Below are 9,860 nucleotides of genomic sequence, written 5' to 3' on the forward strand. Positions count from 1 at the left end.
TATTCTATTTTCTTCTATCGTATATTATTCCATTCTTATTCTATTTTCTTCTATCGTATATTATTCCATTTTTATTCTATTTTCTTCTATCGTATATTATTCCATTTTTATTCTATTTTCTTCTATAGTATATTATTCCATTTTTATTCTATTTTCTCCTATCATATATTATTCCATTTTTATTCTATTTTCTTCTATCATATATTATTCCATTTTTATTCTACTTTCTTCTATCATATATTATTCCATTTTTATTCTCAGGACCCGAGTTCGAATCCGGCTGGGCAGAAAATTGTTTTATGTTACACTGTAGCCGTGAGTCAACTCCTGCGGGTCCTGGAGGCCTCCTGGGGTCCACCCAGCCTCTTAAATTGGGTAAAAATCTGGTGGTCGAGCGTGATTCTGACCAAATCACCTCCTTGTGCAATCGTTGGTTTAGTAACAGTATTTCCTTACAAAGTACTAAATCCCTGACCCTTTGTGGGTTGTAGCGGTACAGATTTAAATTTAAATACAATTTTTATTATTGCAGTTTCTATGTAAAATAATATATTATACGATGATCACTAAAGACGGTTTTATATAATAGATTGTTTTTTTTTCATTTCAAATGATAATTGTTATAAATATACATCCTGTGATATAATTATATATATTTTTAATGTGGAAGTGATTGAAAAACTTGATAAGATCCATTTTTTTTTTAATTTCATAGTATATTGGACCACATGATGACAAATGTCCAAAATCGTCGCACAATAATTGAACAATTTGAATTTACACAGGCGAATTTCATGGAAACCACCACTCTTAAAATAATAGAGTATTTAACTAGTTTTATTTGGAGCCATTTAGTTCTTGAGATATATTTTTATATAAACCAAAAGTTCTATTTTTTATACATTATGTTTATCTCAGATTTACATGTCATAAAATAATATAGGTTTCAATTACAAATAGTATTGGGATGATAACATAAAATATATTTAAAGATTCCGAAGTAGATAAGGACATTGTAGAGAGGCAGATTGGAAGGAGCCGTTGGCTATTGTTATGCAGACAGGACCCCAGCTACCTGTGTCCCCTACAATGGTTCGGTCCTCCATCTCCACCATCCTCTATCCTCCTCCTACGTCCTACTCTAATCCAATCTATAAGCTGTCCTATCCTCGCCCACACCTAGCAGATCCTTCTATTCAGGGTACGCAGAATGCGAGGCAACGCGGGCCGCATTGAGCAAACTGAATTCAGAAAAGTTTATAAGTACCGCATTTGTTGGAATATAAGTCGACCTAGTTTTTTGAAAAGAATTTGAGGGAAAATATAGTAGACATGAAAAAAAAAAAAAATAAGAAATCCATTTTGAAATGTAATATTTATGTCTCAAATAGGCAGGATTCTCTTGAAAATAATCTTTTATTATATCAATTTTAATTAATAACAGCTCTTGTGAAAATTACTCGAGAATAAAATGTTTATTTTATATATGCTTGTTTGAGATTGGTTTAGTTTATTCTTAATTTAAAAACAATTTTGATCCTTTTTTTCCCTCAACTTTTATTCTTTAAAATTTTTCGAACGTTTCGGCCCTCAGGTCATTCTCAAGGATACTACCTACAAAAAGTTTTTTTTTTTTTTATATAACAATTACATTATTTCCTTCAACTACACACTGATTTCTTTGCCCTTAACTTTAATATTGATTTAATTTTTTTTTTCAAAATCTCAAAATTGAGACTAATTGACTTTGTCCCATCTTTAAAATAAATTAATCATGGACTAAACCACCATTATTCTGAAAATATGTAATTATTATATACAAAAAGTTTATAAATAAATAAATGTTCAAATCCTTAAATTGTACAAATGTATATATGGAATAAATATACACTGATAAAAGTATGAATAGATGAATAAATATGTTTAAAATAAAATTAAAAAAGGGGGGGTATATGTATGTTTAAGAAAAATACATATAAAATAAGAATAAATTAATTATGTGTTTTAAATATATTTAAAAGTTTTTGTGTTATAAGCAAAATAATTAATAATGAATGTTAATTAAATGATATTAGGAATGTAAATTAATGATAAAAAAATTATTGTTATATGATAAGGTGATAACAATAATAGAGTCCTAACCTGTTGAAGGTAGGTTCTGTTTTTAAGTTGTAAATGATAAGTGAAGGAAGAAAAGTGTTGTGTAAAAAAGGTTGTAAATCTAAGAAAAAATTTTTTAGAAAAAGTTATGTTACTTAATCTATCAATCTATTTAAAAACAAAATTTTATAATGTTATTATGATATTATTTTAATGATTAATTTATTTTAAAGATGGGGCAAGGTAGTAGTATCCTTGAGAATGGCCTGAGGGCCGAAACGTTGAAAAAATTTTAAAGAATAAAAGTTGAGGGAAAAAAAAGGATCAAAATTGTTTTTAAATTAAGAATAAAATGTTTATATTATTGCCCCGTTTATTGAATTCATAACCACACAAGGTCGATGGCTACAGATACATTAATGCACATATAGATTTAGGTGTACAGTGGTGGGGAGTGTGAAGAGCCCCTCCAAAATGAAATGTTTCTAATCAGGTTGAGCATGGTTTCTTTGACTATCTATAAACGAATTCACCGTAATAAGTTCTCCCATCAAACAATATTTGTGAGTCATAGAACTAATCTCTCAAAGTTTATTTCAACATTGGGAAAAAGTTAGTTTTTACTGGTCGTTGTCATTTTGTTTTAAACTATTTAAAAAATATATATATTTCGGCCAAGTCAATACCAACGAAAGCCAGCTTAAAAATTGTAATTCTTCAAAAGTAGGTTTGTTCCTTGAAATTTCTTTTTTTTTTTTTTTAATTTCTACTGTCTCTTTCAATTTAATACTGGAAAAAATAGTTTTCAAAAATTTTTGACTCGGTCCAATTTTTATCATACTAATATAGAAGTACAGCGAGGTTATTATTTAATATAAAACATAATTATATTTTATGTAGTATGTGCACGAATATGTGATTATAAAATTATCTAAAAGATAAAAAATAATACATCTAAAGCGGAGCAATATTAACGAAGATATAGCTAGCGAATTTCGGTTTCATTTTTTTAATGTATTATCAGAAGGTTACCTTAGTAACGTATTCTCTTTTTATCACCTATCAATCTATACCTATAAAAAAAAAATTTTTTTATAATTATTTAATAATTTATTTATTATTATTTACAACTGTATACATATATAAACATCAAGTAAATTTGCTGTAAGTGATATTATGACACGATACAAACATGTGGAGAATCTACCCATTGATAGAACTCCAAAAACATTTCTAAAGGAGAAGATCTCGAAGCCATCTTCTTTTCAGACGCCTAGGAGGCCCATAAAAGTGTACATATCGGATACAAGTTTTATGTAAATTTCATTGACGGATGAAGTCAGGCGACTGCTTGGAAAGCATAATCAAAATAAATCGAGAAAAATAATCAAATTTACTACTATGAATCAAAACAACTTTATATTTATTCGAAACAATAATGGAATAATTAATATTTATATTTTTACACCTGAAAATATTATCAAAATAAAAAAAAAATAAAAAATGCATTCCATTGAATTCAATGTCCTGAATAACATATGAATTCATGAGAGTTACAGAAGATATTTTAAAGTTGCATAAAACGGCAGCTTCCCACCACTGTACGCTGGGTAGAGGTTCAAAATTAAGTTGTTCTATTATACTACTTAATGCAATAGAAATATTGAGGTTATATTTGAATTATAAACTTTAATAGAATAATAATTATCCATTCAAAATTTTATTTTAAAACAAACGTATTTAAATTAAACTTAGATTGCATACAGAATAAAATAGTACAAAACATAAAACCAAAGCGAAGTTGACATAAATATTATAGAAAAGAAAAGATTTAAAAAATGTGAAATCAAACGAAATAAAACCTTCTTTAAGTAAAGAATATGTTAATATGATTTATTAATAATTAAATTTCTAAATATAATGTCATTAGCATTTGTTAGAAAGAATAAAAATACATAAGTCTGTATATATCGCTTTATACATCGTTTCACAAAGCATGGAAATGCAATTTTCTCTGAATTTTCCAAAAGACTTAAGAAAAAATGAAGATGAAAACACCAAATAAAATGCGAATTCTAAGATTTACTCTTTACACAGCATTTCATATTTTTTTGTTAATATATTTAATCGCTCTAAAGATAATTGCTTAGGCATTTTTTTTTAGCTCGATACGGATGCCACAAAATGTTTCAGCTAAACAAAGGGGAAAAAGTTTGGAATTCGCTGGCTGAATTTGAGGGGGTTACATCTTCATTACATGACCTCTGGGAGGATTCAATTTAAAATGATAACCTTTTTCATAGAGTAAATAGTCTTGAAAATATTTAGCACTAAATGAAAAATTATGTAACATTATTTATTTGTCAAAATATAAAGAAGATGGTTGTGGTAAAAAACAAAATAGTTTTCAACTATTTATTTTCCGACGTTTCGCCTCACTGTGTAGGGTTTCATCAGGGTTAAAAATCAGGGACTATTATTATAAATAGTCTTCTATTAGCTAAATAGTTTTTCCTCTGAACGTTTGGCCCTAACTGAGTATAATGTGTAATAACTGACCTTTCATTGTTCAAATGAGGTGTCAGTAATTTATATCACTGCATGAACGAAAACGCTTGACACTTAAGCAAGTACAGGCTGCCATCTCACAATGGACTCGCCTCTGTCTAACTATTTTATGTTTAATTAAGTCCATCATACGTCATCCTCCTAGTCATACGCCCTTTTCTCCACCCCCCAAGATATTTATATCTAATTTCATTGGCTCTCTAGGCCTCGCCTGATTTCCTAAATTACCTGATTGGTCCAACACTCTTCCCCTTTTTCCTATCCCCTCTCCTAAAGTTTACATATTTTCTAACTCTGAAAAGCCAAGTCAGAGAGAAATATCTGTAACCACTAAACTATGTAGTAGTATATGTACCACCAAGCAAATTAAAAACTATAAAAAAAAACACTAAACCATGGACCACATCATACCGTTCCAATCGCAGGGAGGAGGTAGCTATAGCCAGATTGAGAATAGATCACACGAGTTTAACTCACAGATATCTGATCAGTAAGCAGCCAAAGCTAAAATGTCAATACTGCAACAGTGCACTTACGATCAGTCACATATTTGAGAAATATCATTTCTATTCAGCGAACTTGAGTAGATTGGGAGTAGGACCGAGTGTATCGGATGCTCTGAATGGTGACCAGAAGAACGTGGAAATGGTCTTAGTTTTCTTAAAAAGGAATGGCCTTTTGAATAAGATTTAAACCAGAAAATCTGTTATGCGTAATAAAAAATACCAAAAGATGTAATTTAAATGTTTTTTCGAAATTATTTAAAGAGAAAAATAAAGTGAAATAGAATTATAAATATAAATGAAACACGCCTTAAAGCCCCAGACAACAAGAAGAACTATGTAGTATTTGTAAATATGTAAGAATGAAGTCATATTACTCTTCACTGTTGTTTAAGTTTTTCAACTCGCACATCCCGCCCTGTATGCAAAGGACCTTATATTTTTATTTAGTTTTATATTAGATTACAGCACTTACTAGACAAACGGTCTAAACTTCCAACTCATTACAAAAGACTGATCTACATGACAATAATAAGGCCCATCTGGACATACGGAGTTAAGCTTTGGGGCTCCACTAAACCTTCGAATTCCTCTCGTATCCAATCTTTACAATCCAAAATCCTTCGTAAAATCCTCGATGCTCCTTATTTTGTTAATAATAAAACCATCCATAAAGACCTAAATGTTCCTTATGTAACCGATCTAGCCCGAACTCGATATTATTTCTTCCATAATAAAATCCCTAACCACCCAAACCCACTCGTTTCTAACCTTGCTTCCTCTTCCATTCCTGGCAATCCTCCGAGGCGCCTGAAAAGAAGATGGCCTCGTGACCTTATATTGTAAACTGTTTTTAGGTAGTTTCTCTACATCCTGTATCATACCATTATGTCATTATGATCAAATTTACTGGTTGTATTTTTTTATACAGTTGTAAATATCAATAAATAAATAAAATAAAAAATAAAAAAAGTTTTATATTAGAGCAACATTAACCTTCCTTTTTTTCATGAACATCAAAAGCACGTCATAACCATATCTAATTGACTATAATAGCTATTTATAAAAAAGAAATAAAAAAATAGTAAATTAAGGACATTTCTACATTTACGTACGTTTTTATTACATGTATGAAAAATGACTAAAAGATCAATGTGGATCAGTTTTTGACAAATTGGGGTAGTTATGTACAGAGTGGAGGATAACGGAAAAAACCGAAACGTTTAAGTGATAAGTTTATGTTAAATAAATGGACAGATTGATTTCTAAAGATTTACTATGGGTTTCAGAACCGAGCATCAAGAAATTATATTAACAAAATCATAGAAACAACGCTGATTCACACGATAGTAATAATTAAATTGGAGGGTATTTATTGAATCCCCTCTAAAACGGTTTTATCAATTTATTACTTCGGAGTTCAGTTTCGATAATAAAACCAATAAAACCCATTGTGGCTGTTATTAAAATGAATAAGGATATCTCGAAACGAACACGACAAACAAAAGCATGCCGTTGTATATTTCGGCTCCTTTGTTTCCAATGTCGAATGGCCCTGCAAATTGTGAACTGGTGGAAAAGTTGATCCTCTAAAAGCAGACAATTTACGACAATGTCCTGTTTTGTGGAAAGTGGAAAACCGTTTATCCAAATTGATTTAATCAAAACCAACAAACCCACATCGGCTAGAGGGAAATGGTCTAGTATAACTCATTGTCAATGCATTAGGGTTAATTGTCCCAGAAATCAGTTAATTGTACTTCGACTGTGTCGTTGAAAATTATTTTATTTAGATAGAAATTACAATTGTCCCGTTCAAATTATCTTATATCAATAACCCTACAATGTTTATAAATTTCGAGATTTAGGTATGTAGACAGATTAATTTGATACAGTTTTATATGAATTAATTTTATTTACTTTACTTTATTTTAATTAGCTTATTTACACATTCAATTTTAATTACACATGATTTATTCAAGTGTTTATTAGGGGTATTCATGATCTTTAGTTTAACATGTTAAAACATGTTAAATGGAAAAACTCATGTTAAATGGAAAAAAATTGCCTTCTTTTGCCGTGGTAAAACGAAATAACATGTAACATGGCTGAAAGTCTGTTACTTGGTCTGTTAAATGGAGAATCACGTCACACAAAAGACCAGTTGAGCTCGCCACCACTTTTGTTTGTTGTGTCAGGTTAGTTCTTTCGTGTTTGTGCTAGTTATTATTTCATACCCCTGTTATCAAATCACAATGGATAACTTTAATAATACAACGGAAAAAAAAACAGAAGAAGTATTAGCAGACCGCCTTGTGTTGGATAGGGAGCGATTTGAATCTGAAAAGGAAAGGATTGCAGCTTCGTAAAATCAAAATACAAAAAAAAATTAATTAAAAATATTAAAACTAGAGCTTTTAAAGAAGTCCGATTGACAAAATAATTGAACTTAAAAATATTTATAATTATGTATGTATTCTTACTTATGTATATATTATTATTATTTATGTATCATTGATTAAATAGAGCAATTATACTTCATAAAAAGTGGATATATAGTATTTAGCTCTATAGTTTTCTTAATTGTTAATGGCTAGTTTTTTAAATACAAATAGCTCCACTCATGATTAAGGTAGAAACATTTTGTACCTATTTAAATTAACTTTTATCTGACATGTAACATGCTATATATTCTTGTTAATTTTTTCAAAGAAATTACTGAAAATAAGTGATTTTATTCTTAAACAATACATAAGGTTTGAAGATAGGAGAATAATGGGTTCATTAATACAATAAATACTAAAAAAGTGGCTTATAGACATAATAACAACCTTTGATTTCTTGTATAATAGTTTTAAATTGAAAGTAGTTCACTCTCAAAAGAGATTTAAACCTATCTTCATCCAAGTTTGATGATACCGAAGATCTCCAGTGCGTAGATTTTAATACTGATCCCCTAAGAAAAGGAACTGCATATCTGAATGATAGAACATGGAAAATACTTTCGATACAGTTGTCAATTAGCTCATCTTCATTCTCTACATCACAAGTTTGAAGATCAATAAGACACTCATAAGCTAAACTTTCATACAAATTCCACTTTTCACTCACTCTAGGCATGTTGTAATAAATTTCTTAAATCAAAACTGAAACTTAAATCAAATTCGAAGTAAACAATATCATGAGGCTCTGGAAGGAAAGGTTATAAACATAAAGGCTTATAAAACAAGTTGCTGAGAAAATCCGCTTTGCATTTAGCGTTTAACATGACTTCAAATAGGGTTAACATGATAAAACATTTTACATTTAACATAACATCATGAATACCCCTATTATATCTATTGAGCTTATCTCGGTAAAAAAAACAACATAATAATAATAATATATATTTAAAAAAATATAACTTCTACACGGGTCAACCTATCTACACAAAACTTAGAAAAGGTTCAGGGCCCTATTAACTATACCAAAAGACACAAACCGAATCTAATTAAACAGATTAGAACTGGAGGTACAAAATAAAATAATTGAAAAATTTTCCTAATTACCAATATTTCGGCATTTTAACAACAGTAAATCTATATAGTAGTTATATAGGTGTAGTAAATCTATATAGTGGTTTTATAGGCGCAGTAAATCTCTATACAGTGGTAATATAGGTGCACTAAAAAGATTTTTAAGTAGTGGAGCAAAGTTCATATTCGTTTTAAAACCTCAAGGAACGCTGAATTACGAATTTTGGAAAACATTTTTTGCCTAGCAATATATTAAAAAATCCAAAATAGATATAACTTCAATACTACGCGACCGATCTACACCAAATCTGGGTTGTGGGTAGTCGCTTCAACCTCTTCTCCAAGAAATATTTCTTCTTTTACAGGTTGAATTTCTACCTCCTTCTACAACAAGCTTACACATTTACTGATAGCCTTATCATCTTCCCCAATAATGACAGTCATATACGTAAACTCCCAATATGATGACCTTCTGGTCGATTTTTTCCTTTAAACAAGCATGGATATGGAAATACTCTTCAGTTTCTCAAACCAGTTCCTTCCAGCCTGAGGTAAGACATAAAAACTTTTAAATATAAGTAGATGGTCAGGATTGCGGTCAAAAAAAGAACGAATAGTTTTAAAATATGCTGATTTAATGTCTAAAAATCTTACTTTATATCTCCTCTTCACTGAAAGTGCCAAGATCACTCCTAGTGATTCCCATTTATTTACTCGGCTATGGGAGAAATCATAGTCCACACCTTCCTCCAGTCTGCACCCAACTGCCACAATCCTGCTCTTGTAAACTTTAACTCCATCAGGGTTTTCTTTCCTCTTCAATACCCACCTATTCGTAGAGAAATTTCTTCCCACACTTTGAAATCCTCTATAGTTTTCATTTCTTCTTGGATTGCTTCTAACCAGCGTCCCGCATCCGGTGAAACCAAAACATCTTTGTAAGTTTTTGGTTCCCTTTCCAGGGTTTCTAAAACAAAATGTTTTAATCTTCTAGACAATTTCCTCATAGTTTGGGCCTCTATAAACTGCACCAAAACACAAACCGGATCTAATTAAACAGATTAGAACTGAAGATATAAATAAAACGTTTGAAAATTTTTTTCTTTATTTGAAATTTTCCTATAGCCATCTTGACTCCTTATTCCGGTCCCTTGGTCCGCGATTTATTGCTGGA

This window comes from Halyomorpha halys, unplaced genomic scaffold, assembly GCF_000696795.3.
Source record: "Halyomorpha halys isolate HHAL.00 unplaced genomic scaffold, Hhal_1.1 Scaffold153.1, whole genome shotgun sequence".
NCBI lineage: Eukaryota > Metazoa > Arthropoda > Insecta > Hemiptera > Pentatomidae > Halyomorpha > Halyomorpha halys.